This window comes from Oncorhynchus mykiss, chromosome 4, assembly GCF_013265735.2.
Source record: "Oncorhynchus mykiss isolate Arlee chromosome 4, USDA_OmykA_1.1, whole genome shotgun sequence".
Taxonomy (NCBI): Eukaryota; Metazoa; Chordata; class Actinopteri; order Salmoniformes; family Salmonidae; genus Oncorhynchus; species Oncorhynchus mykiss.
This window is the reverse complement of record NC_048568.1, coordinates 14,846,838-14,874,287: the sequence shown is the minus strand read 5'-3', so window position 1 is coordinate 14,874,287 and position 27,450 is coordinate 14,846,838. Positions and strand designations below refer to the sequence as shown.

Here is a 27,450-nt window from a genome sequence, read left to right as displayed (position 1 = left end):
TAGCTACTCTTAGCAAGCAAGTAGCTAGCCTAAATAAACTACTGGGGAACCCACACCCACCTACTTTTTATTTTTCTTCCACCCCAGTAGCCGGACGCCGCTCTGGTCTGGTGGAAGTTTCGCCGTGGTGTTGGCTCTCTACAGCCGACTGGCCATTGCTAGGCAGGGTTCCATCCCCGAAGGGGTCTCCCCCTTCTCTGGAGAACAGAACTGTTCTCGACCCAACCAACCAGCCATGGAGGTACGTCACTCGCCGTGGAAGTCGAAGGCGGCGTCCTCTGGCAATGGGGGTCTCCATGGAGATGTTGAGCCTGGGAACTGACACAGACCAGAAACAGCTTTGCCGCCCTGGATCCAGAGGTTCCGGCGCCTTCGTCCTTGGTGGCTTCCCAATCAAGATCGGATCCGGAGGTACCAGCGTCTTCGTCTTCGTCCTCGGTTCCTCGTACCTCGTGTTCAGATCCTCGGAGCTCCCGCCTGAGAGACTGGCCCATTCAACATCACCAGCTGTCATCATAGGCAGCTCTATGGTGAGAAACATCTCGGTCCCCAAGGCAAAAGCCCTGTGCTACCCAGGAGCACGAGTACAGGACATAACAAGGCTGTTTCAGACTGTTCTACCCAGGAGCACAGGACATAGTAAGGCTGCTTCCGAATGTTCTACCAGAGATGCCGGGAGCTGACACTGTCGTAGTCCATGTGGGGTCAAACAATATCAGGAGGGCTTTTAAAGAACTGATTTTAGCATTAAAAGAATACAAAAAACGGCCAATAATTTCAGGTCCAGTACCATCATTGGGCCGTGGGTGTGAAAGAGTCAGCAGACTGCTGGCATTACACATCTGGCTAAAAGACAACTGTAGCTCTGTTGGAGTCACTTTTATTGATAACTTTGACACCTTCTGGAAACAGAAGATACTCTACAGGAATGACAGAGTCCATTCAAATAATCCAAGCTCCTGGACTCTGTCCACGCATTTCAAGGCTGTGTTGAAAGAATGGCTGGTAAATGACTGACAATGAGTCGTCATAATGCTGCATAAATGTACATTATATTAGGGGCATTGGCAAACACAAAGTAAGTAATTTAATTGCACCGAATACATCTGTTTATCCTACAGCTATTTATTGTAAGCAGTAATCATGAGCCTATAAACCAGAGTTACACTGTTAGCACTGAGGCGGTGTGCAATAGTAGGAAGACCACTTTATGCAGCTCACCCTGCACTATCAACTCCCATATAAATAACATGAGTAAGTCTACCTCTGATAAGCTTCCCAGTAAAACATAAAAAACAATCAAGCAACCCAGAAAAGTGCTAAAAATAGCCCATATTAACATATGTAGGCTAAGAAACAAGGTCCATGAAGTCAATAACTTGTTTGTAACAGATGACATTCATATTCTGACTACCTCTGAAACTCACTTAGATAACACCTTTGATGATACAGTCGTAGCAATACATGGTTATAACATCTAGCAGAAAGACAGAAATGCCAACAGAGGCAGTGTTGCGGTCTATATTCAGAACCACATTCCTGTAAAGCTTAGAGACGATCTAATGTTAAATACTGCTGAAGTAATATGGCTACAGATTCATCTGCCTCACTTAAAGCCCATTAGTCTTGAAAGCTGCTTTAGACCACCAAGTGCTAACAGTGTAACGACCGTTGTTGGTGGAAGAAGGTGAGGACCAAGGTGCAGCGTGGTATGTGTCCATTTTTATTCAAATGAACACGGAAATAACAGAAATACCAAAGAGAACCGACCGAAAACAGTTCTGGCTGGTGCAGACACACAACAGAAAACAATCACCCACGAAACACAATAGAAAACAGGCTCCCTAAATATGGTTCTCAATCAGGGACAACAATTGACAGCTGCCTCTGATTGAGAACCATACCAGGCCAAACACAGAAATAGCAAATCATAGAAAAACTAACATAGACAACCCACCCAACTCACGCCCTGACCATACTAAAACAAAGACACAACAAAAGAACTAAGGTCAGAACGTGACAAACAGTCAGTACCTGGATAATATGTGTGAAATGCTTGAAAATGTATGTGATATCAACAGAGAAGTATATTTTCTGGGTGATTTAAATATTGACTGGCAATCATCAAGCTGCCCACTCAGGAAAAACTTCAAACTGTAACCAGTGCCTGCAACCTGGATCAGGTTGTCAGTCAACCTACCAGGGTAGTTGCAAACAGCACAGGAATTAAATCATCGACATGTATTGATCACATCTTTACTAATTCAGCAGATATTTGCTTTAAAGCAGTATCCAAATCAATAGGATGTAGTGATCACAATATAATAGCCATATCTAGGAAAACCAAAGTTCCAAAGGCTGGGCCTAATGTAGTGTATAAGAGGTCATACAATAGGTTTTGTAGTGATTCATATGTTGATGATGTAAAGAATATTTGCTGGTCTGTGGTGTGTAATGAGGAGCAACCAGACGCTGCACCTGACACATTTAAGAAACAACTTATTCCAGTTACTAATAAGCACACACCCATTAAGAAAATTACTGTAAAAACTGTTAAATCCCCTTGGATTGATGAGGAATTTAAAAATGTTATGGTTGAGAGGGATGAGGCAAAAGGTATGGCAATTAAGTCTGGTGGCCCAACTGATTGGCAAACGTACTGCAAATTAAGAAATCATATGACTAAACAAAATAAAAAGAAGAAACTAATATCATTTATTTAAAGAATGATAGTAAAAATCTTTGGGGCACCTTAAATTACATTTTGGAGAAAAAGCCAACTCGGCTCCTTCATTCATTGAATCAGACTGCTCATTCATCACAAAGCCCACTGATATTGCAAACTACATTAATTACTTTTTCATTGGCAAGACAAGAAAACTTTGGGATGACATGCCAGCAACAAACGCTGACACTACACATCCAAGTATATCAGACCAAATTATGAAAGACAAGAATTGTACTTTTGAATTCCATAAAGGCAGTGTGGAAGAGGTGAAAAATTATTGTTGTCTATCAACAATGACAAGCCACCGGGGTCTGACAATCTGGATGGAAAATTACTCAGGATAATAACAGACGATATTGCCACATCTTCAATTTATGCCTACTAGAGATCATGTGCCCTCAGGCCTGGAGGGAAGCTACAGTAAAGTGGACCAATCAGCCTGTTACCAACCCTTAGAAAACATATGGAAAATGGTACAACGCTATTTCACAGTAAAGAAATTGACAACAGAATTTCAGCATGCTTATAGGGGAGGACAGTCAACAAGCACAGCATTTACACTAATGACTGATGATTGGCTGAGAGATGATTGGCTGATGATAAAATGATTGTGGGGGCTGTCTTGTTAGACTTCAGTGCAGCTTTTGAAATTATCGATCATAGTCTGCTGCTGGAAAAACATGTGTGTTATGGCTTTAATATAATGTGGATAAAGTGTTACTTGTCTAACAGAACACAGAGGATCTTCTTTAATGGAAGCCTCTCAAATATAGTCCAGTTAGAATCAGGAATTCCCCAGGGTAGCTGTTTAGGCCCCTTGCTTTATGCCATTTTTACTAACGACATGCCACTGACTTTGAGTAAAGCCAGAGTGTCAACGTATACGGATGACTCAACACTATATACGTCAGCTACTACAGCGACTGAAATGACTGCAATACTCAACAAAGAGCTGCAGTTAGTTTCAGAGTCGGTGGCAAGGAATAAGTTAACCCTAAATATTTCTAAAACTAAAAGCATTTTATTTGGAACAAAACACTCACTAAATCCTAAACCTCAACTAAATCTTGTAATAAATCATGTGGAAATTGATCAATTTGAGATGACTAAACTGCTTGGTGTAACCCTAGATTTTAAACTGTCGTAGTCAAAACAAATTGATGCAGTAGTAGCTACGATGGGGAGAAGTCTGTCTATAATAAAGTGATGCTCTGCCTTCTTAACAACAATATCAACAAGGCAGGTCCTACAGGCCCTAGTTTTGTCGCACCTTGACTACTGTTCAGTCCTGTGGTCAGGTGCCACAAAAAAGGACTTTTGGACTTTTGAAAATTGGAATTGGCTCAGAACAGGGCAGCACGGCAGGCCCTTGGATATACACAGAGAGCTAATATTAATAATATGCATGTTAATCTCTCCTGGCCGAAAGTGGAGGAGAGACTGACTTCATCACTACTTTTTTTATGAGAGGTATTGACATGTTGAATGCCCCGAGCTACTGGCACACAGCTTGGACACCCATGCATACCCCACAAGACATGCCACAAGAGGTCTCTTCACAGTCCCCAAGTCCAGAACAGACTATGGGAGGCACACAGTACTACATAGAGCCATGACTACATGGAGCAGTAAAATTAGCCTAGGAACGATGGGCCTAGGAATGGTGGGTTAACTGCCTTGTTCAAGGGCAGAACGACATATTTCACCTTGTCAGGTCGGGGGATCCAATCTTGCAACCTTACAGTTAAACTAGTCCAATGCTCTAACCACCTGCCTCTCATTGCACTCCACGAGGAGCCTGCCTGTTAAGCGAATGCAGTAGAAGCCAAGGTAAGTTGCTAGCTAGCATTAACCTTATCTTATAAAAAGTAAACAATCAATCATAATCACTAGTTATAACTACACATGGTTGATGATATTACTAGTTTATCTAGCGTGTCCTGCATTGCATATAATCGATGCAACGCTGGGGGATGATTTAACAAAAGCGCATTTGCGAAAAAAGCACAATCGTTGGACGACTGTACCTAACCATAAACACCAATGCCTTTCTTAAAATCAATACACAGAAGTATATATTTTTAAACCTGCATATTTAGCTAAAAGAAATTCAGGTTAGCAGGCAATATTAACCAAGTGAAATTGTGTCATTTCTCTTGTGTTCATTGCACGCAGAGTCAGGGTATATACAAAAGTTTGGGCAGCCTGGCTCATTGCTAACTAATTTGCCAGAATTTTACGTAATTATGACATAACATTGAAGGTTGTGCAATGCAACAAGAATATTTAGACTTGGGGATGCCACCCGTTGGATAAAATACCGAACGGTTCCGTATTTCACTGAAATAATAAACGTTTTGTTTTCGAAATGATAGTTTCCGGATTCGACCATATTAATGACCAAAGGCTCTAATTTCTGCGTGTTATTATTTTATAATTAAGTCTATGATTTGATAGAGCAGTCTAACTGAGCGATGGTAGGCAGCAGCAGGCTCGTAAGCATTCATTTAAACAGCACTTGTGTTTTGCCAGCAGCTCTTCGCAAGCACAGTGTTGTTTATGACTTCAAGCCTATCAGCCTAATGGCTGGTGTAACCAATGTGAAATGGCTAGCTAGTTAGCTGGGTGTGCGCTAATAGCGTTTCAAACGTCACTCGCTCTGAGACTTGGAGTAGTTATTCCCCTTGCTCTGCATGGGTAACACTGCTTCGAGTGTGGCTGTTGTCGATGTGTTCCTGGTTCGAGCCCAGGTAGGGGCGAGGAGAGGGATGGAAGCTATACTGTTACACTGGCAATACTATAGTGCCTATAAGAACATCCAATAGTCAAAGGTATATGAAATACAAATGGTATAGAGAGAAATAGTCCTATAAATACTATATTAACTACAACGTAAAACCTCTTACCTTGGAATATTGAAGTCTCATGTTAGCAGAAACCACCAACTTTCATATGTTCTCATGTTCTGAGCAAGGAACTCAAACGTTAGCTTTTTTACATGGCACATATTGCACTTTTACTTCTCCAACACTTTGTTTTTGCATTATTTAAAACAAATTGAACATGTTTCATTATTTATTTGAGGCTAAATAGATTTTTATTGATGTATTATATTAAGTTAAAATAAGTGTTCATTCAGTATTGTTGTAATTGTCATTATTACAAATAAATCAAATAAAAAAATTGTCCGATTAATCAGTATCGGCTTTTTTTAGTCCTCCAATAATTGGTATCGGCGTTGAAAAATCATAATCGGTCGACCTCTACTGTAGCTATGTGGTAGTGCTGGAGTAGGGGCCCGAGGACACACAGTGTGTTGTGAAATCTGTGAATGTATTGCAATGTTTTTTTAAATTGTATAAACTGTCTTAATTTTGCTGGACCCCAGGAAGAGTTGCTGCTGCTTTGGCAGCAGCTAATGGGGCTAATAGGCTATTTCAAACCCCTTATATTGTTTAAAATTGCGGGTGTAATATGGAAACCGAAATGTATTTGTCATGTTATACCAGATCATGTTGTGAAGAAGCCCACTAAACTATGTAATTTGTTGTCACTATATCCAGAATAATTCATAGGAATAGCGTTGGGTGCTGCGCAATAGTCTATCAAACACAATTGCGCACAGTAGATCTAACGAGACCATGCTGTAAATCGATCAGGCAACAACAGATGACATCAACATCAATTTGCTAGGGATATTGGATCCAACGTGGATCCAGGCACAACTGTCTTCACTTTTCTCCTAGACCCGCATGAGTAATGTTCCTTCTCCATTGACCTACTGTACTGCTTGCTCATAAATGGAAACAGGACAATCATTATTTAAGTGCACAATACAGCCTTACTCTAACAATGCTAAATAAACGTGTCTTTCCAAATATCCCTGTTTAAAATTGCACCCTATACCCTATATAGGGCCCTTATGGCTCTGGTCAAAAGTAGTGCCATTTGGGACAAAGCTGCAGCAAGGGAAGGGATGCTTGAAAACCACTTCATTAGCAGGAAAAGCATGCTCTCTAATTATTCTGCTGTTTTCTATGCTGATATACTGCTGGTGTTGCTGAGGAGGGCTATTTTGGGGCTCAGCTGAACGAATACAAACTAAAGGGAAGGTGTGCTAATTTCAAATGAGGTCATAGTAGGCTAATTCGAAAAAGAGAAAATGCTTTGATTTGAGTAATGACACTGATTTTAGGGGAAAACACACTGTAGTGATTTGAGGTGGAGAATACTGATTTAAGTAGTGGAAAATACTACCCAAGGTCAAGGGGAGGGGGGGGGGGGGGGGGGGGGGAGTGCACAGAGTCTCACTTTAGGATATAGTTCTCCAAGTTCCTGAAGCAACCGGCACTAAAAAGGTAGCTAGGCTATAATACCTTTGAATGCACACACAGCGTGTTGAGCGTAACAAATGAGACACCAAAATATTCTGGACATTCCTTGCAAACACCTTTTTTCCAGCACTTGGGCTGTTGTTGCATCGCATGCGCTATCACAACAACAGCTGTTCATCACTTGACCATTATTCTGAAAATTCTTTCAGATGGATCAGATGATTTGGATCAGATGATCTTGTGAAAATAGCACGACGTAACTAATCAGCTGGACACCAAATGCGCATCCCAACAACTATTATGCATAACTATTGAAGAACCGTGTTAATGACAGTATCAATTTGGGCTTAAGTATCAACGTAAGGTGACTCTTTCGGTTAGAAGCATTTGATTTTGCAATCACAAACATAATGTTGGATTTGTGTGCCCATAAAAACTGTTTTCACCTCATGACATAAGGAGAGGGTTAAACATAAGGGCTAAAAATATGTTTTAGCCTCCCGAGTGGCGCAGTGGTTTAAGGTACTGCATCACAGTGCCACAGCTGTGTTTCGGAGGACGCACGGCTCTCAACCTTCGCCTCTCCCGAGTCCGTACGGGAGTTGCAACGATGAGACAAGACTGCAACTACCCATTCGGATACCATGAAAATGTGAAGAAAAAGGGGTTAAAGTTTCTAAAAAATAAAAAAAGTTTTAAATCAACTTAGGATTTTATTGAATATAGCTATGTTTCCCCCTTATATCTGAATGAAATTGACAAGAAGAAAATTGGCTGATGATTTCTCATCAAATGACATCAACCGCTGTAACGAGTTGTCCAGTGTAGGAAATCCTCACTGTTACCCTAGTTTATAGAAAGACCCTACTCCCTAATTCCATGACTTAGTTAATTAACCCCATTTGTTATGGATTCACTCTTTAGCAATATCTAGATTTCCGTCAAATTGGCGACAGATTTTCACGAGAATATTCTGAAATCTGCATAAAATTAAGTATGTGCATTTTCCCACCAGAGATGTGTTTCCATCAAATTGACTTGTTGTGGATAAAAGGCTGTGCGTGATGGAAATACAAATACAATTTTGCCATTCAATTCCCATCTCCCGAACAAAAAGTGAATTGGATTTCCATTGCATTTTAAACTCTACTGATGGTTTTGTCACACAAAATGTTGCGTTATATAGCGAATGTGCCCACTCTGATATTGGCACATGCTCTCTAGCCAAAAGCTTGACGCGAGTATAGCTGATGATGAAATTATTATGGACAAAAGAGCGAGATTATTTTTACCTGTCAAACTGCAGCCAAGCATCGATCATCATGTCACCAGAAAAAAGACCCTCGATATTTATTGGAAAGGAGCATCAAGCTAAAAAGTGTAAACTTTCTCCACTCTGTGAAGTTCATCATACCTTATTTCACCTGTAGCCTAAGAAACTGCATGCTTTCCCAGCTCATAGTGGGAGGACCACACAATATATCAAGTTCACTTATTATATAAATATTTGCGCATAAAAGCGTTTCCACCGCCATTTCTAGCATTATTCATTTTACAGACACAAAAAGATCCCACATTGTCCAGCGTTTTTTGGTTTCGTCGACATTTGGAAAGTTTACCGACAAATTTGCTGCTCCATTAGGCCTGTCATAACATTTCTTATCCGACATGTACTTTACTTGCATAAAAAGGTTGGATGGAAACCTGGATATTGTCCTTCTCTTTAAAGTGTGGTGGTTCTACTGGTTTATGTCAGGTTACAATTTTGTGTTTAACTTTGTTATGTTAGTAAAAAAAATCAAAAATAACCACAATCCACCTCAAGTGGTTGGAATCTTTTGAACTGAGAGATTACATGCAGTGGACCCTGCAAAATCTACCACAGTGGTATTCCAACAATGTGTTAATAACCTTATCAACATTTAATAATTCAGCTTACAACTAAGCTCTAATGGTTGTGGATTCAACATATCATTTGCAGTGTCATACTCAGTCAATGCATACAATTTAACCCCTGAACTGGAACGTCCACCATGTGAAATGAAGGATTGCTAAGGAGTTATAGGAGAGCTGCTTTACCAAGGGGGGCGGGGTTCAACTGAGTCTCTGTTCCTGAAAGCCAGGCAGCCACACACAGGCCAAGGTGGGGGAGGGTAAAATCCAGATGCTCTTTCTCTTCCTGAGACAGACCTGCTGCACTGGGCAAAATGTAATGCATCCTTATAGTCTACTTACCACTCTCATAGAGATAAGGCCACATGACTATAACAAACTATATCAAACCAATCAATAAAAATGCAGTATCCACCTGGTAGGGTATTTGTGATATTTCACCTACTTTCATCTACTTTACGGCGTAACTATTACTGAGCGGACTATGAACATGCTCTGGTGCTAAAATTAACAAAATGCAGTGACTGACAGAAAGGAAGGTAAGCCAACATGACTTCCTCAGTTAAATTGCCTCTGTACTGTTGACCCAAGCACTTGTACTCAAGCCTAGTGTTGCACGGTATCCTGAAACATCGGTACCTTTTTGATACTAGAGCATGAAAAACTGTTTGGTACTACAATTTTTGTTACTATCGGCACTTCTGTCAATAATGTCTCACCTCGTCTACTGATTGAGAGAGGAACCAAGTCTTTCTATCAACGCAGCCGATGTTCCCTTATAGCACAAGAGTGCCTGCTCCGTGACTACTCCACTTACTCATTGCTAGCTCTAGCCTGTCCTGAGGAACCACTGCACTCACTCGGAGTCTGGGCTGAATCACCACTCATGCTGCACAGAAGTTAAAGGGATACTTCAGGATTTTGTCAATGAAGCCCTTAATCCAGTCTACTTGCCCAGAGTCAGATGAACTCATGGATACCATTTTTATGTCTCTGCATTCAGTATGAAGGAAGTTAAGAGGTAGTATCTGGAAGTTAATGGTATCTACCAGCATGCTAGCAGTTACAATAGACTTACAGTCATTGTGCTAACGCTAGTTAACAATTGCACTAAAGCTAGTTAGCAACTTCTTTCAAATTGCGCACAGAGACATAAAAAAGGTATGGGCGAGTTCATCTGACTCCAGGGAAGAAGATAAAGGGCTTCATTGCCAAAATCCTGAATTATCCCTTTAACACACTTGAATAATGCGACACAGCATGTAGAAATGTTGAAACTGTTAATTGCTGTTCGCAAAACAATGTCCATTACAGGCTAGAACACTTTACAATGCAAGAGATACCGGTAGCTTCCAGCTTTGTGGGCTAACTTAACTTGCTAGCTTACAGCTAAAGCTAACATCAACTGATTAACCTAGTACCTTGTTTATGATAATACGCAAACCATAATGTAAAATACTGCTGATTTCAAAGCTGATTGTCACCAAAAACGAATTCACTTTGTGTCCCCCGCCTCATGTCTTTCCTGCGGCCCAATCGTGTTTATTTTTACCTCCTCAGCCCTCGCGATAGGCACTTTCCCTCGGGGGAATCCCTGTTGAAACCGGATGCAGTGAGATTGCAATCTTAAGTGGCAGTTCAATTAACAAAAGTTGCCCCCTCGGCCCATGATGTAGCTTAAAGGAGCGAGTGAACAACTTTAATAACTTGCAGGGAAGATATTACCCCTAATTCAATGCAAACTGTAGTCAAATGTAAAATGTAATCAACTCGCAGTATTTTGGGGCATTAGCTAGCTTGCTAGGTGGCTAGCTAAAAATATATACATAGATGACATTGATTTAGCTGTAGCAAGTGGGAATAAAACGCTCGAAATGGCAGACTCATATTGAGGATCCTACAAAACGTAGCTCGCTAGCTAGCATCATAAACATATTTTTGCCAATTCTGAAATATTATTGGAATAAATGACCAAACTATAAAACTAGCTAGCTAGCTATGGGTAACTGTAGCTAGCTACCTGACAGGAGTGCTAGCTATGCTAGCTTGCTAGGTACGTTACATCAACAGCTTCAGGTTGATTGTTTTTAGGCTCAACTTTGAGATTTCCATCAAGGACGTTGCATCTCCAATCATCACTCTACCTCGTTTGGATCACTTGGATGTGACGATGTAAAACGTCATCCATGTGCTGAGAGGTTAGGGCGAGGGCTGTCTACTTCACGTTTAGACCACAGTCAAAGATCATCTTTGCTCGAGCCTTGAACTGTCTATGTGTGAATGATGCCATGGGTCTTAAAGAGACAGCGCATACTTCTATAAAATAAGAGATTGCTTCTTCCGTGCAAATGTTGTTGATCAGTAAAATAAAATACGTCCCAAAATGTAATGAACTCAAAAGATCTGTCTGGATCAAGTGCCATTCTGCGGCTAAAAGCCTTCTTTTTTTGCTGCAGTATCATTTTGGTATCGAGTATCTTGATTAGAGGTCGACCGATTAATCGGAATGGCCGATCAATTGGGGACGATTTCAAGTTTTCATAACAATCGGAAATCAGTATTTTTGGACACCGATTTGGCCATTTTTTTTTACACCTTTATTTAACTAGGCAAGTCAGTTAAGAATACATTCTTATTTTCAATGACGGCCTAGGAACGGTGGGTTAACTGCCTCGTTCAGGGGCAGAACGACAGTTTACCTTGTCAGCTCAGGGATTCATTTTTGCAACCTTCCGGTTACTAGTCGAACGCTCTAACCACCTGCCTTACATTGCACTCCACGAGGAGCCTGCATGGCAGGCAGACTACCTGTTACGCGAGGGCAGCAAGAAACCAAGGTAAGTTGCTCGCTAGAATTAAACTTATAAAAACAATCAATCTTCACATAATCACTAGATTATAATCACTAAACATGGTTGATGATATTACTACTTTATCTAGCGTGTCCTGCGATGCAAATAATCGATGCAGTGCCTGTTAACTTCTCATCGAATCACAGCCTACTTCGCCAAACGGGTGATAATTTAGCCCTGTCGTTGCACAAAACCTAACCATAAAAATCAATGCCTTTCTTTAAAATCAATACACAAGTATATCTTTTTAAACCTGCATATTTAGTTAATATTGCCTGCTAACATGAATTTCTTATAATTAGTGAAATTGTGTCACTTCTCTTGCGTTCCGTGCCAGCAGTCAGGATATATGCAGCAGTTTGGGCCACCTGGCTCGTTGCGAACTGTGTGAAGTCCATTTATTCCTAACAAAGACCATAATTAATTTGCCATAATTTTACATAATTATGACATAACATTGAAGGTTGTACAATGTAACAGCAATATTTAGACTTAGGGATGCCACCCGTTAGATAAAATACATAACGGTTCCGTATTTCACTGAAAGAATAAACGTTTTGTTTTCGAAATGATAGTTTCCGGATTCAACCATTTTAATAACCTAATGCTTGTATTTCTGTGTGTTATTATGTTATAATTAAGTTAATGATTTGATATTTGATAGATCAGTCTGACGATGGTAGGTAGCAGCAGGCTCGTAAGCATTCATTCAAACAGCACTTCAAACAGCTCTTCGCAATGCTTCAAGCTGAGCTGTTTATGACTTCAAGCCTATCAACTCTCGATATTAGGTTGGTGTAACCGATGTGAAATGGCTAGTTAGTTAGCGGGGTGTGCGCTAATAGCGTTTCAAACGTCACTCGCTCTGAGACTTGGAGTAGTTGTTCCCCTTGCTCTGCATGGGTAACGCTGCTTCGAGGGTGGCTGCTGTCGATGTGTTCCTGGTTCGAGCCCAGGTAGCGGCGAGGAGAGGGGTGGAAGCTATACTGTTACACTGGCAATACTAAAGTGCCTATAAGAACATCCAATAGTCAAAGGTATATGAAATACAAAACGTATAGAGAGAAATAGTCGTATAATTCCTATAATAACTACAACCTAAAACTTCTTACCTGGGAATATTGAAGACTCATGTTAAAAGGAACCACGAGCTTTCATATGTTCTCATGCTCTGAGCAAGGAACTTAAATGTTAGCTTTCTTACATGGCACATATTGCACTTTTACTTTCTTCTCCAACACTTTGTTTTTGCATTATGTAAACCAAATTAAACATGTTTCATTATTTATTTGAGGCTAAATTGATTTTATTGATGTATTATATTAAGTTCAAATAAAAGTTAATTCAGTATTGTTGTAATTGTCATTATTACAAATTCAAAATACATTTTAAAAACGGGCGATTAATCGGTATCAGCTTTTTTTGGTCCTCCAATAATCGGTATCGGCGTTGATGGTATCGAGTATTGTGATACTAAACCTGCTAAACCTGCCAACACACTCATACAGTTATCCTTCCCCCTACCTAGTGAAAAACATTGTCTCTCACTGACTAGCAAGAGGTTGCTGTGCAAATGATTAACCTCAAAACAGGTTTTTCAGGAGACGGCATTCATGTCTTGGCAATAATCGGAACTGACTATTCGTGCATGAAATAAAAACTAATGCATATTCTTTGTTTTTCAGCTTTGGTTCCATAACATCTACCTACAGATGTAGGATCTTAATTTGATCACCCTGATGTTGCAAGAAATGTGCTGCACAGAAGGAAATGCAAACGTGTAGTGAATTTGAGGTTTAAAAGGGCTTCTAACATTTGTAATTTCCACAGAGAAAATGTCAGACTTGACTTGTATGCATCATAAATGTCCATTCATTATAATCGACACAATAATTCACATTTCCTTTTGCTGCAAGATTATTTACTTTGTCCAATATGTGTGTTCGCAAACAGCACATTTGTAAACCACAACTATGCAGGGAGACAATACTTTGACTGCAAGCTTGCAAACAATATCAAACAAGTCACTTAATTCTAATTCACTAACTCAACACTCGATAGCCTAAATGTTTACTCTCCATTCACACACACAAATCACAGAGCAGTGGAGGGTGCTGAGGGGAGGACGGGTTGAACACATGGAGCCCCAGCCATTCCCACGAGCCCGTCCGCCCCAATTAAGGTGCCACCAACCTCCTGTGACAAAGTCATTGAAGAAAAACCCTCACCCCACTCTCCAAAGAATGGCTAATCAGCAGGCCTTTCCCAGCAAGCAACATATTTGCCCAGCTAAAGACACACATGGTTTCAGTTAGGGGTCTACACCTATAAACAGTTGGCCATGGCAGCTTATTGGTCAGGAAGTTCAATGTTTACTGCAAGTCAAGACAGGCACAAGCTGCTAACGAATGATACTCTACCCCAACACCATCAGCAACACCAACACAATCATTGAAGACCAATAGAGAAGTGATTCTAGAAAGTCTAGTAGTCCTGTAAATGGACTGCACTTGGCCCTTCACAATCAGGCTATTGACAAATCACGGTTGTTGAAAGTTCAATATTTGAACATTGTAGTAACAGGAATACCACAAACGAACATTCACACATTGAGTTTTAATACATGGAATATCTGGAATATCACCAAATTATTTGGAATAGATTTAAAGCTGCAATATGTAACTTTTTGGGCGACCTGACAAAATCACATACAAATCTGAGTTATAGTTCTGTCATTCAAATTGAAAGCGAGTCTACGGTTGTGTCTACACTTAACACTTACATGCGACTTCTGATATCAGAATACGAAGCTCGCAATGAAAAGATGGTTCTAGATGCACATAAGTCGCTTTGTGGTCTTATTGTGTTCAGATCTGGTTGACCACTTCAGGTGGTCAGGTATGCATTGTGTGAGGATTTCTCCCCAGTCTGGACGCATTAAGGCTACCGAAATCGCATACAGTGGGCGACGTCATCAGCACTCCTCCCACAAGTCTTCAGAAAATGTGTTGTGGGACTGAGAGGGACCATTGGATGAAATACGCTCCTAGTTTGTGGTGTTTGCTGGCCTCATAAGTGCTAGCCGGCCAGCTAATATTTAGAGCAATCATTTTTTGTTTGGCTAGATTTATGCCCCCTTTAGCTTTGCTTGCTGGCTAGCTACAGCGGATAGCTGGATACTTAGCTACAGTAGTTAGCTACTGTCATTAGTTGTTGTAGTGTTATTATCATATTTAGCCTATTCCAGTTTGTAGAATGCATACTGACATTTGAATATAGCGCGGGAACAGACTCAATGTGGACATGGTGGACACATTTAAATATAAATGTAGACGTGTGACTTGTTCGGAATTCCATGATCAGAACTCCATTATCATAATACAAAATCTGCAAGAACTGTCAAGTCTAGACACTGTCTAAGAAGCGGAAGATCTGTTCTATGTGCACTATTTCTATACGTCCCCATTCTTAAGTTTCGTTTTTACTTTTGGTTTTGTACACCAGCTTCAAACAGCTGATTTGTGAGTAATTGAAAATATATTTCACAGTGGTTTAGATGGCGCTGTAGGACTATTTTCCATTGTTTGTGTTATTTGTTAAAATCTCCCCTTCACGTGAGAGATCGCTATCACCTTTAGCTTGTGGATTCAGACAATCAGACTGTCCCCATGCACCCCACACTCTGCCCACTCTGACCACTGATCACGTATCCTGTCATTGATCAGATGCCCTTAGCTAGCCCAGTACTGGCCAGTCAGGTCCGTTGCATGCTCTCTCAAGCATATAAGTATTGCCTGGGCCTGAACAGTTTAATTCCATTCCATGAGCGTGGGTGAAGCCGGACTACAAAGTAACTTGTTGTTGTTTAGCTTGCCTTTGAATATCTCTATGTAGCTATTGCTATGTTATATGCTGAAGTTGTTATTAGTATTGGCTGTTATTATCTCTAGCGTAATTTCTATGTGTAACATCTCAATCCAAAATCATGTGCATTAGAATGGAGTTGGTTCCCCTTTGCTGCTATAAAAGCCTCCACTCTTTTGGGAAGGTTTTCCACTAGATGTTGGAACTAGAGGTTGACCGATTAATCGGAATGGCCGATCAATTAGGGCCGATTTCAAGTTTTCATAACAATCGGAAATCAGTATTTTTGGGTGCCGATTTGCCGATTTGTAAAAATTGTATACCTTTATTTAACTAGGCAAGTCAGTTTAAGTTCTTATTTTCAATGACGGCCTAGGAACGGTGGGTTAACTGCCTCGTTCAGGGGCAGAACGACAGATTTTCACCTTGTCAGCTCGGGGGAGCCAATCTTGCAACCTTACAGTTAACTTGTCCAATGCAATAACGACCTGCCTCTCTCTCGTTGCACTCCACAAGGAGACTGCCTGTTACGCGAATGCAGTAAGCCAAGGTAAGTTGCTAGCTAGCATTAAACTTATCTTATAAAAAACAATCAATCATAATCACTAGTTAACTACACATGGTTGATTATATTACTAGATATTATCTAGCATGTCCTGCGTTGCATATAATCTGACTGAGCATATTAGCATACAACTATCTAAGTATCTGACTGAGCGGTGGTAGGCAGAGGCGTAAACATTCATTCAAACAGCACTTTTGTGCGTTTTTCCAGCAGCTCTTCGTTGTGAGTCAAGCATTGCGCTGTTTATGACTTCAAGCCTATCAACTCCCGAGATGAGGCTGGTGTAACTGAAGTGAAATGGCTAGCTAGTTAGCGCGCGCTAATAGCGTTTCAAATGTCACTCGCTCTGAGCCTTCTAGTAGTTGTTCCCCTTGCTCCGCATGGGTAACGCTGCTTCGATGGTGGCTGCTGTCGTTGTGTTGCTGGTTCGAGCCCAGGGAGGAGCGAGGAGAGGGACGGAAGCTGTACTGTTACACTGGCAATACTAAAGTGCCTATAAGAACATCCAATAGCCAAAGGTTCATGAAATACAAAGGGAATAGAGGGAAATAGTCCTATAATTCCTTTAACAACTACAACCTAAAACTTCTTACCTTGGAATATTGAAGACTCATGTTAAAAGGAACCACCAGCTTTCATATGTTCTCATGTTCTGAGCAAGGAACTAAAACGTTAGCTTTCTTACATAGCACATATTGTACTTTTACTTTCTTCTCCAACACGTTGTTTTTGCATTATTTAAACCAAATTGAACATGTTTCATTATTTATTTGAGGCTAAATTGATTTTATTGATGTATTATATTAAGTTAAAATAAGTGTTCATTCAGTACTGTTGTAATTGTCATTATTACAAATAAATAAATAAAATCGTCCGATTAATCGGTATCGGCTTTTTTGGTCCTCCAATCGGTATCGGTAAATCATAATCTTCTAGTTGGAACATTGCTGCGGGGATTTGCATCCATTCAGCCACAAGAGCATTAGTGAGGTTGGGCACTGACGTTGGGTGATTAGGCCTGGCTCATATGCGGCGTTCCAATTCATCTCAAAGATGTTTGATGGGGTTGAGATCAGGGCTCTGCGCAGTTCAGTCAAGTTCTTCCACACCGATCTCAACAAACCATTTCTGTATGGACCTTGCTTTGTGAACAGGGGCCTTGTCATGCTGAAACAGGAAAGGGCCTACCCCAAACTGTTGCCACAAAGTTGGAAGCACAGAATCGTCTAGAATGTCATTGTATGCTGTAGCATTAAGATTTCCCTTAACTGGAAATAAGGGGCTTAGCCAAAAGCATGAAAAACAGCCCCAGACCATTATTCCACCTCCATCAAACAGTACAGTTGGCACAAAGCATTGGGGCAGGCAGTGTTCTCCTGGCATCTGCCAAACACAGATTAGTCCGTCGGACTGCCAGATGAGGAAGCGAGATACATCACTCCAGAGAACGAGTTTCCACTGCTCCTGAGTCAAATAGTGGCGAGCTTTACACCACTCCAGCCGGCGCTTAGCATTGCGAATGGTGATCTAAGGCTTGTGTGCGGCAGTTCAGCCATGGAAACCCATTTCACGAAGCTCCCAACGAACAGTCCTTGTGCTGACGTTGCTTCCAAGGCAGTTTGGAACTCAGTAGTGAGTGTTGCAACCGAGGACAGTCGATTTTTACGCGCTACGCAGTCCCGTTCCATGAGCTTGTGTGGCCTACCACTTCGCGGCTGAGCCCTTGTTGATCCTAGACATTTCCACTTCACAATAACTGCACTTACAGTTGACTGGGGCAGCTCTAGCCAGGCAGAAATTTGACAAACTGACTTGTTGGAAAGGTTACATTCTATGAGGGTGCCACGTTGAATGTCACTGAGCTCTTCAGTAAGGCCATTCAACTGCCAATGTTTGTCTATGGAGATTGTGTGCTCGATTTTTATACACCTGTCAGCAATGGGTGTGGCTAAAATAGTAAAATCCGGCCTCCGAAGTGGCGCAGCGGTCTAAGGCACTGCATCTCAGTGCTTGAGGCGTCACTACAGACCCTGGTTTGATCCCAGGCTGTGTCACAACCGGCCATGACCGGGAGTCTCATAGGGCGGCGCAAAATTGGCCCAGCGTCGTCCGGGTTAGGGGAGGGTTTGGCCGGAGGGGCTTTAGTTGGCTCATCGCGTTCTAGCAACTCCTTGTGGCAGGCCGGGCGCCTGCAGGCTGACTCTGGTCGTCAGTTGAACGTTTTTTCATCCGACACATTGGTGTGGCTGGCTTCCGGTTTAAGCGGGCGGGTGTTAAGAAGCACACTTTAGCGGGTCTTGTTTCGGAACACGCATGACTCGACCGTCGCCTCTCCCGAGCCTGTTGGGGAATTGCAGCGATGAGACTAGATTGAAATTGGGGGGAAAAATAGAAAAACATTTAAGGGAAAACCACCTATGCATAATATGGGTCATATCATTAAAAGTACCAGCGAGACTACTCTGGAAATGTGGTGTGTTTGAAGTAGGGCTGTCAAAGGATTAAAATAATTAATTGCGCATAATCACATTAATTTCTGTAGTTAATAATGATTAAATACATTTTTGAATTTGCTCAAATCTGTCCCTAAAGAAAGATTTTTCATTTAAAAAGCAGTGCATTGGGCCTCCCGAGTGGTGCAGCGGTCTATGCAACATGTGGCTGCGTCACTAGGGATCGTGGTTCGCGCCGGGCGCATGCACGCTGACACGGTCGCCAGGTGTATGGTGTTTCCTCCGACACATTGGTGCGGCCTGCTTCCGGGTTAAGCAAGCATTGTGTCAGGAAGCAGTATGGCTTGGGGGGGTCGTGTTTTTCGGAGGACACACGGCTCTCGACCTTTGCCTCTCCACGAGTTCATACGGGAGTTGCAGCGATGGGACAAGATTGTAACTACCAATTGGGGAGAAAAATGGGAGAAAAAATATATATAATAAAAGAAACATGGAGCATTGAGTTACAGGCATACTATGCTTTGATTGTAAGGCACGGAAACACAAAATAATCTGTATCAGAAACAAAATCAACCCAATGTTTAGGCAGACCAACCCTCTCTTATCAATGTTCTTGAAGTTATTCACTTGCTTGCAGGCACACACACACGCGAGCACACACACACGCACTGTTAAAGCTTAATTCAGCCAGGCATTCTAAATAAGTGTTCTCACAATTTCTGATTGGAGGGTTCAGTAAAGGAAAAAAGAACCATTTCTATGGATACAAAGAACAAAGAGCACTTAAAGTGGAACTGACAGTGTTTTAACTACTTTTCAGATATGAAACAGACAATCATAATATCAGTCACAAAGATCAAATTCCCAGTTTATGCTACAAAACCAACTTTATAAGAGGTTTTAAAAATAGGTTTTATTTGCCTCAACATTCTAATGAGGTACACTAAGGCATTGTTGGCAGAATAGATGGATACAGTTCAATGCATGATTAATATTATTCACCCATACATTTCTTGGTAGTCCAAAAAATATTGCTATCAGGTTGTAAATCACAGCTGGCCAGGTACACTGTTTGCTGCCTCCATTCGGGATGCACTGTTTCAGTTTCAATGACTCAATATGTTGGACAATAACGGATGAATGTAACTAAGGCTGGGAATGTCAACACAAACTAGCAAGGGCAATGATCACAAGTAAGTTATAATGTGGTTAATAACCTAGCGCATCAACAGTGCATTTGGAAAGAATTCAGACCCCTTGACAATTTTCCACATTTTGTTACGTTACAGCCTTATTCTAAAATAATTTAAATAAAACATTTTCCTCATCAATCTACACACAATACCCCATAATGACAAAGTCGAAAACAGGTTTTTAGACATTTTTTCACATGTATAAAAAAATAAAAAACAGAAATACCTTATTTACATAAGTATTCAGACCCTTTGCTATGAGACTTGAAATTGAGCTCAAGTTCATCCTGTTTCCATTTTTTTTTAAACTTGATTGGAGTCCACCTGTGGTAAATTCAATTGACCTATATATAAGGTCCCACAGTTGACAGTGCATGTCAGAGCAAAAATCAAGGCAAGGGGTCGAAGGAATGTCTGTAGAGCTCCGAGGCACAGATCTGGGGAAGGGTACCAAAACATTTATGTAGCATTGAAGGTCCCCAAGAACACAGTGGCCTCCATTATTCTTAAATGGAAGAAATTTGGAACCACCAAGACTCTTCCTAGAGCTGGCGCCCCCGGCCAAACTGAGCAATCGGGGGAGAAGGGCCTTGGTCAGGGAGGTGACCAAGAACCCGATGGGCACACTGACAGAGCTCCAGAGTTCCTCTGTGGAGATGAGAAAACCTTCCAGAAGGACAACCATCTCTGCAGCACTCCACCAATCAGGCCTTTATGGGAGAGTGGCCAGATGGAAGCCACTCCTCAGTAAAAGGCACATGACAGCCTAATTGGAGTTTGCAAAAAGGCACCTGAAGACTCAAATCATGAGAAACAAACATTCTCTGGTCTGATGAAACCAAGATTTTATGCTTTGTCCTGACTGCCAAGAGTCACGTCTGGAGGAAACCTGGCACCATTACCTCCAGTGAAGCATGGTGGTGGCAGCATCATGCTGTGGGGATGTTTTTCAGTGACAGGGAGACTAGTCAGGATCGAGGGAAAGATGAACGGAGCAAAGTACTGAGAGATCCTTGATAGATCCTTGCTCCAGAGTGATCAGGTCCTCAGACTGGGGCGAAGGTTTACCTTTCAACATGACAACGACCCTAAGCATACAGCCAAGACAACGCAGGAGTGGCTCCGTGACAAGTTTTTGAATGTCCTTGAGTGGCCCAGCCAGAAAAAAAAAACACGGGGCCTAACATTAGCTAGATAGCTAACTAGCCATTGGAGGAGTGGTTGAGTGACTGACTTTTTCCCCTCATATTGTTTTTCAGTAGCTATACACAGCTAGAGGTGGAGATGTCATTTGGTTTGCTAGCAAGAACTTGAACGGCTGTTATTCAGTTAGCATATCTCTTGCATTTGCATAATCCCTCTGGCTATCTACTCTGATTTCAGAGCACTCTCATCTGAGTGTGCCAAAGCGCAGAATAACTGATGAATTTATGCAAGACAGTAAACGCAGGCAAAACAATAGTTAGTCACGGATACTCTAGATAATATGTTAACAGCCTAGCTAACCGGCTCTGCTAGGGTGAGTAAAATGGTCAGAGTGAGTTGTTCTCTCATTTGTGTCTGGAAGCAGCTAGCTAGCAAGCTACAATTTCCCTTCGTTTATCAGTGCAATTTTGACAGCCAACTACAAGCTGAAAAAGTTTGAGAGGGTTTATCTAGTGTTCCTTCAGTATATTTTAGCTCATCTTGTGCTGGCTAGCATTAATTGTTCTTGTTGTTGTTGAAGTGCATTACTGAGGGAGACAGAGCCTACCTTTTCATGGTTGTTTGATCAATAGTTCCCAAATGTAAGAGGACTCCCGTGGTATTTACACATTTGCAAAAATCCATTCAGGTGTATTTGTGGCTTGTGGCGAATGCGTTCTAATGATCTAAAGGCGCGCTGTTGCAACTTCCTGTAAACACACAGAAGGCTAAAGAAATTTGGCTTGGCCCCTAAGACCCTCACAAACTTTTACAGATGCACAATTGAGAGCATTCTGTTGGGCTGTATCACCGCCTGGTACAGCAACTGCACCGCCCGCAACCGCAGGGCTGTCTAGATGGTGGTGCAGTCTGCTCAACGGATCACCGGGGGCACACTGCCTGCCTTTCAAGACACCTACAGCACCTGATGTCCCATCAAAGACATCATCCACCTGAGCCATGGCCTGTTCACCCCGCTACCATGCAGAAGGCGATGTCAGTAGAGGTGCATCAAAGCTGGGACCAAGAGACTGAAAAACAGCTTCTATCTCAAGGCCATCAGACAGTTAAATAGCCCTCACTAGCCGGCTAACACCCGGTTACTCAACCCTGCACCTTAGAGGCTGCTGCCCTATATGCATCGACATGGAATCACTGGTCACTTTAATAACGGAACACTAGTCACTTTAATAATGTTTACATACTGCTTTACTCATTTCATATGTATATACTGTATTCTATTCTACTGTATTTTAGTCAATGCCACTCAGACATTGTTCGTCCTAATATTATTTTACTTTTAGATTTCTGTGTATTGTTGTGAATTGTTAGATACTACTGCGCTGTTGGAGCTAGGAACTCAAGCATTTCGCTACACCTGCAATAACATCTGCTAAATATGTGTTTGTGACCAATACATTTGATTTGAAAGTGAAAAATGGCAAGCCTGTGTGGCAATGGCTTGTTTGCATAAAGGCCTACTGTAACTCTGATTGGCTATGGTGCACCAGTCTGCGTAGACTCCGGTCCTGGACAAGACATATGTTTTTATTACGTTTTATTACGCCGTGTTCCCACTCCATATTGATATAGAATTTTCACAAATGCCTTATTATACGTAATTCCCAAACATTCTACAAATGTATGAAAACGTGAAAATTATCTAAGTGATCGCTTGTCAGAAAATGTTTAAGAAAGTGTCATATTCTTCCTGGGGGTGTATATGAACAGATTTTAATACGATTTCAGGTTGGTAAAATGCTGTCATTTCCACTTTAAACCTATCCAACAATGTTATGAATTTCACAGAAGACAATAACAATAGGTCAGCCAGGTCTGAGTTCATGTAGGCTGTTAAATCTAGCCTAGCTAGGCTACTTCAACATGAACTAGTCACAAGCTGCTACAACAAGAATTGGGATAAACATCTTTTGACCTGAGAACTAGAACAAAAACAGTAGCTAAATAGAATAAAATGTTCTGAATTGAGGGAAGCTTGAGTTATATCAAGAGGCACTCAGCCATGGATTTGTAAACATTATTTTGCTTAGCTAGCTCACTAACATTAGCATAACTAGCTACTTCAGTACAAAATTATGTTTTTGCTGTTATTTATTTTTTACATTTTACTAGGTAAGTCAGTTAAGAACAAATTAGTATTTACAATGACGGCCTACCGGGGAACAGTGGGTTAACTGCCTTGTTCAGGGGCAGAATGACAGAGTTTTACCTTGTCAGCTTGGGGATTCGATCCAGCAACCTTTCGGTTACTGGCCGAATGCTCTAACCAGTAGGCTACCTGCCTCCCTTATTTAAAGAAAAGCCTGGGAAAGTGTTTATAGTTAAACTTTCCGTACATTTTCCTTCAGACTTGTTGCTTAAAGCTGCACGCACAGGGGATTTTTGAAACAGACAGCGCTACCAACAGGTCCCTGCCACCGGGTCATCACTAGTTACCACAGTCACAAGGTCAAAAAACCCACCTATTTCTACCATTTCTCTTCTTACAATCTGATTTGAAACCTAACCCTAACCTTAAACACATTGCTAATCTTATGCCTAACCGTTAAACTAAGACCAAAAAGCAAATAGTTGTTTAATTAATTTTTACGATATAGCCAATTTTGACTTTCTGGCTGTGGTGAAGAAAGAAAAGAAGATACGATTAACTGTGTCAAACAACATTTTACTGCAATAAAAATGTAATACTTTGGCAGTCCTAGTTTGAAGAGTATATTGTTTTCAACAATATGTATTAAAAAAAAAATATTATAATAATAATAATAATAAGTAAAATTAAAAAATAATACTTTTGAGATATTCATATTAATATTTTGGAGGTTGAATAAATTAATTGTATTTCAGAATCTAGACATACTCCAAATTTGAGAGAACACTATAAGGAGTATAGACACCAAGATGTTGTCTGTATCATGTACTGTTCACAGAACATAGGGTCTTACATGAGGTATGTATAGGTCAAAAAGGACCTAAAATGGCCACTTTGATCATGATTTTCAAAAAAAATGGTTTGTGATAGAAAAGTAAAAATCATGTCAAACATCCTTTATACCAATTGAGATTCTATGTGAGAATTGCCAGAACAACCTGAGATACCCTACATATTTGCAGGCTGTCCTGGCATGGAATCACCCTATAATTGTATCAACATTTACGAACAAGGTTAGTCATGTGTCAAATCCACCCATACACATGCTCCCCTGCACCTATACATATGAAAGCTGTCAAATCTTTCATCTGAAATTCTCCTGAAGGGACACTTAAATGTATAGCTAGGTCAAGTCTGCTCAGATGATCAAACTAACTAACATTCACTAAAATGATCTATATCAAACAAATAAATATAAATCCAATAGAATAACATACACATTAACATATAGTCGAATAGAGAGAATGTGTAAAAAAAAAACTAGTTCATTTCCATTCTATAGAAGGGAAGGTGAGAGTACAGGACAGGCTACTTTTAGTTGAATTGCGTTTGACTCATCAAGGTAATTCGATTCGTGCATCAATACAATTCATATAATGTAGGCTAGTCTACAGGAGACTTTCGATTAACCTACTTATTATAGGTTGGGCCTGTGCTATGCCATTCGGTACTCCTAGTTAATCCGTCTCTAGGCAATATTTGGAGAAGGCCCATCAATGCAACGAAAGGAAAGACAGTCCATCATAATCGCAAAGCAGTGTTTTGTGTGTAACACGTTTAACGTTAGATGCTGGGACCAAATTGTAACACAAAGTGTTACTTTTTCGAAGCATCGAACGTCACCGTAAATGACCAGCAAAACTATCGCGACTTGCGAGCTGCTATGTTAGTTACCAAGCTAACTAACTTTTTGACAAGCGTAAAACTATTTCAAGGTTCTTTGAAGTTACAACACTTGATATAATCATATTGGCGTATGTGCTCTCAGAACACCATGGATGACGAGGTTTTTCAAGAAAACTCAATGGAAAATGTAGCTACAGTGTAGCCTATAAGCTACAAAACATGCACGTCAGCTTTAAAATGTACGGTGGAACTATAAATGAAATGTACACAGCTAAATATTATTACAAATGTAATAACACATTCATGCTGGACACAACAAATCGCACATAGACTAAATAGCTCGCGAGATTGCCTACACCAGTTGCAGTCAAACACTTTTTCACACTTGAAAAGCCGACAGCCAGAACGTTTTTTCTGCGTTTTCTTTTTACCAGAGGGATGTGGAGTCGCACACGTATTTCGAGCATGTTAGTCGGGAAGGTTAGACCGAATTTTCATCTACATTAACTAAACTATAACTTCAAACAACTTCTGGGCCTATTCTGAGGCATTCGCTTACCGTCTCCGCCGCCGCTCCCCGGGCCACCTTCAACACCCGAGACACAGCCACCGAATCTCCACAGGGCCGTGGTGCTGAAAGAAGAGCGGAGGGAGGGGGGGGGGACTTCGTGAACGGAGTTTCTACGGCACTCTGGACTTCTCTGTTTTGACTCGAGTGGGGGGTTACTACAGCCCCCCGCTGTTTCAGAGACACGGGAATTATTTTGACAGCTCTTCTTCTTTACCCCCTCTACTCCCACTTTATTTTCTCTTTTCTTTTCTTACGTCCAACAGACACCAATCAAAATACTGTCACAGAATATGGCGGCTGCATATGCGAGCGCCTATCGCGAGACTATTTTTTTCTCCTAGGGGAAAGTTTTTTTTAGGGGAGAGGAAGTATGATTGCGTCTGCTTCTACAAAGCATTTAGCAGACAGAATGAAACGTTTGTGGTAACCGGTAATATTATTTGAAGGGAAACTGTCAACAGGCGTGTGGAAGAAATACAGGTGGGGTGGTAGAGGGTGCTTGTTAGGTCTATGTCTAGTAATCTCAACTACTGAGAAAGTTAGGTTACAATAGTTCCAGTCACCTACAAAATGATTGACAATTATTGTAGGTGACTGCACCCTTGATAAAGATAAGAAAAATATATATTAAAAAAAGTATATATTATATTACTAGAATTGCTCATAGTAATAGATTTTTTTCCACAAGTAATAAGTTATTGGCACTGTTATGGAATAGTTTGGCAGCCCCATGCATCTCAATATAAGAATATTAGCAGGCTGGTTAATCGTTTCCTAGCAGCAACCCTAAATATTATTATAAATAAAATAAAACAACAGAAGGCCTCATGGCCACCAAACCAATGTGCATTAACATTCTATCTTTTGGTCAAAGCAACAAAAATAACTAGGGCTATAGAAAACTTAGAGAAATGTTAGGGTTAAGTGGGTTAAAATCTTCAGAGAAATCACAGAGACTGCACAGAGGAACATGTAAAAATGCAGAATTTTGGCACTTTAGCAAGTCTTAATTCATATTAAAAATCAGATGTATTAAAATGTCCATGTGTTCTATATTAAAGGGCACTTCAATTAATATAACATGCTTTTAAAATTCAATATTGGTGCACAATTTCTAAATAAAATATCAAAGGGACACAAAAGGGACTTGTGGAATGACCCACCTACTGTAAAATATGGTGGTGGATATTTAACGTTATGGGGCTGTTTTGCTTCCACTGATCCTAGGGCCCTTGTTAAGGTCAACGGCATCATGAACTCTACCAAGTACCAAGACTTTTTAGCCAAAAAACCTAGTTGCCTCCGCCAGGAGGATGAAACTTGGCCACAAATGCATCTTCCAACAAGACAATGAGACCAAGCACAAAATCAACATTTTGCAATGGCCATCTCAATCTCCAGACTTGAGCCACATTGAAAACCTGCGGTTTGAAATGAAGAGGGCAGTCCATAAGCACAGACTGGAGGATCTGGAAAGGTTCTGTTGGAGGAATGGTCTAAGAGCCATCCCAATGTGCTCTCCAATCTCATTAAACATTATAGAAAAACACAATGTTGTTATTCTTGCAAGGGAAGGGTGCATAAAAACAGGGGTGCCAATACTTTTGGGAGAAAAAGTATTAGTTGTTAAGCAAAATCTCTTTCTCTGAGGAATTGTATTAGTATAAAATAATATAATTTTCTAAATTTTTTGGTGCATGCAATATAGCTCAGTATTGTAACTATTTATTTTATGCTATTTTTTTGCTCATCTTTATCAAAGGTGTCAATTATTTTGAAGGTGACTACACTCTTAGAAAAAAAGGGTTCCAAAATGGTTATTTGCGGAGGGATAGGGTTCTACCAAGAACTGTTTTCATCTGAATAACCCTTTTTTTGGAAAACAATGGCTCTTTGTAAGGCAATGGGTTCTAAGAACCATTTTGGAAGAAAGGGTTCTTGAATCATTCTCCGTAAGGCAAGAAGGATTCTTTGGAAGACAAGGATAATTCTTTGGAAGGCAAGAAGGGTTACATA

The 27,450-nt window shown here is 40.8% G+C and overlaps 1 protein-coding gene across 14 annotated transcripts in view; it reads right to left on the bottom strand.

Moving 5' to 3' along the window:
• Positions 1 to 25,751, bottom strand: part of LOC110522153 (TGF-beta-activated kinase 1 and MAP3K7-binding protein 2) — a 72,091-nt gene extending 46,340 nt beyond the window's left edge. For 10 of the 14 annotated variants that reach the window (XM_021600291.2, XM_021600296.2, XM_021600293.2 and 7 more), the window contains exon 1: positions 25,423 to 25,750. The gene's annotated coding sequence lies outside the window, so the exon portion shown is untranslated. Of the gene's footprint in view, positions 1 to 25,422 lie in introns of all 14 variants that reach the window. The other 4 variants (XR_002473262.2, XM_021600302.2, XM_021600304.2 and 1 more) reach the window with 1 other exon arrangement.
• Positions 25,752 to 27,450: the final 1,699 nt, after the last annotated feature.